This window comes from Electrophorus electricus, chromosome 2 (assembly GCF_041902795.1).
Source record: "Electrophorus electricus isolate QZ-2024a chromosome 2, ASM4190279v1, whole genome shotgun sequence".
Classification (NCBI taxonomy): domain Eukaryota; kingdom Metazoa; phylum Chordata; class Actinopteri; order Gymnotiformes; family Gymnotidae; genus Electrophorus; species Electrophorus electricus.
In genome coordinates this window covers 1557501-1560000 of record NC_137498.1, presented here as the reverse complement: position 1 = coordinate 1560000, position 2500 = coordinate 1557501, and the positions used below count along the sequence as shown (strand labels likewise).

Below are 2500 nucleotides of genomic sequence, written 5' to 3'. Positions count from 1 at the left end.
AGGGTTGTGTGGTCTGCAGTCAGTAAGTCTGGACGCCTGAGGGACTCTGAGAAAAGGAACGACGTTACAGCAAGTCGAGTCTGGCATTCGGCCGTGCTGCTATGCTGGTCTGAGGTGTGTGTGTGTGTGCGTGCGGTGTTACACTGTAATTGTTAGTAAATATCACGACAAGACAAGTAAGGGTGCTTGGCTTAGGAATTGGTTCTTGGGTCTATCCTGAGTTCTCCACATACACACACACACACACCATTAGTAAGAATGAGGAAAGTATTTCCATTACAGTATTCCCATTGTTTTCAAACATGACTCCTCGCCCACCAGCACAGACCTCACGGCCACATGTGTAAGCCCCGCCCACCAGCACAGACCTCACTGCCACACGTGTAAGCCCCGCCCACCAGCACAGACCTCACTGCCACACGTGTAAGCCCCGCCCACCAGCACAGACCTCACCGCCAACCCTGTGTCAGCCCTGCCCATCAGCCAGCTAATAATGACACATTTTACTCTGAACAGTTTTTTACAGAGTAAGTAAGCAAACTTGATTTATGAACTAAACAAGCCCCACCTTATGTGCAAATTATTTTTAACACAGTGTAGGAAAGGAAATTTGAATTTGGCCCTGTACACCTGGCCCTCGTATGCTCACACACTCTTCCCGTTCACCATGAGAATTCTTATTTTCACGAGCGTGCCCCTGCTACAGTGAGGTGAAAACCTCTTGGAACGTCCCCACCTTGAATAAATGAGCGATGTTTTGCATTTGAACGGGGTTTGTAGACAGCTCAAGCAAGACCCAACTTCAGCGTCGCTGTTTCTGCTTGACAGACCGGTGGTCTCATTTCATGGCACGTTTTTAATATTTCATTTAACAACAGCACACATACAAGGGCTTTTTTGTTGTTTCTGACTATAGACTGCCTTGTAAACAGTGTCACATAGAGTACCCCTAACTCTGTGATTGATTCTGAACCTTTTTTTTTTTTTTTTGTAAAGTTCTCTGTTGATGAAATTAATCATCTTAAAACAAATATTGCGTTTCCTTCCACGCGTACTGAAGTCTTCCCAGAGCAGAGAGGTTTTTGAGTTTCCTTGAGTTTCCTTGTACTGTATCTTCTGACGATATCCTCCCCGAAAACCTGTTGAAAGGGGGGCTTGTTTTTCCTTGTGGTATTCATTTCTAGTCGATTGTGATTGAACTCTTAGTGTTGGGTGTGTTCTAGAGTGTTTTAAGTGAACATGTGGTCTATTTTTAAAAATAATCTGGCCTTGATTCTGTGGATTCACTTAATTCAAAATGCAGTGGCTCATGGATACACAATATTATTCCGGCTGCCCTTTACTGATTTCCTGTGAATTTTAGGCCTTGACACACCAGCTCTTTCATGGCTCTGTACCGACATATTAGTCCACTATTCACACGCCAGGACTCAGTCAGCACATCTTATCAGTCCCAAGGACTACATCGAGACCGAAGAGTAACTGTGTTTTTGCAGTACATAGTCCTATACTATGGTACACCCTGACCTGTGATTACACCCTGACCTATGGTACACCCTAACCTGAGGTACACTCTGACCTGTGATTACACCCTGACCTGTGGTACACCCTGACCTGTGATACACCTTGCCTTTGGACATTAGACTTACTGAGTCCAAGGATCCGTTAAAAAAACCAAACTAAACTGACTTGTAGCTTTGCTTAGAAAGGTGCTTCACAAATAAATCTTTTCTTACTTACTAACGTTAATGTAGTTAATGTTGGCAATATCTACATTACTAAATAATATAGCTAACATCTATATCTACATTACTAAATAACAGCTAAGGTTGTCTATGTCTATATTACTAAATAACATAGCTAACATCTATATCTACATTACTAAATAACATAGCTAACTTTGTCTATGTCTATATTACTAAACAACATAGCTAACTTTGTCTATATATTACTAAATAGCACAGCTAACGTCTATATCTACATTACTAAATAGGACAGCTAACGTTGTCTATATCTACATTACTAAATAACATGGTTATCGTTGTCTATGTCTATATTACTAAATAGAACAGCTGACGTTGTCTATATCTACATTACTAAATAGCACAGCTAACGTTGTCTATATCTACATTACTAAATAACATGGTTATCGTTGTCTATGTCTATATTACTAAATAGCACAGCTAACGTTGGCTGTATCTATATTATTGACAGGAACACTTATATACTGTAGAGAGTGCTGCAGCTGGTGGGTGTGGTCAAACAACCTTCTTACTTAGGGTGTCAGTCTATGGTCGATGTTAGTGACAAAGATTTGCTGATACTGATTTCCTGAAGGCATTCGTTATGGCGTCTTCAGGATGTTCAGAATATTCCAGAAAATGCGTCGGCGGACATTCGGTGTCTGAATCATTCTAGAGATGTTTCCCAAGTCCAGGAGTGGGTTGCCCAGCCCTAGAGTTTGGCTTTGTTGGTGGCTGAGAATTCTGGGTGGTGTGTC

The 2500-nt window shown here is 41.7% G+C and overlaps 1 protein-coding gene across 1 annotated transcript in view; it reads left to right on the top strand.

The window, feature by feature from the left end:
- Positions 1-2500, top strand: part of LOC113590314 (laminin subunit alpha-2-like) — a 123786-nt gene that overhangs the window by 66789 nt on the left and 54497 nt on the right.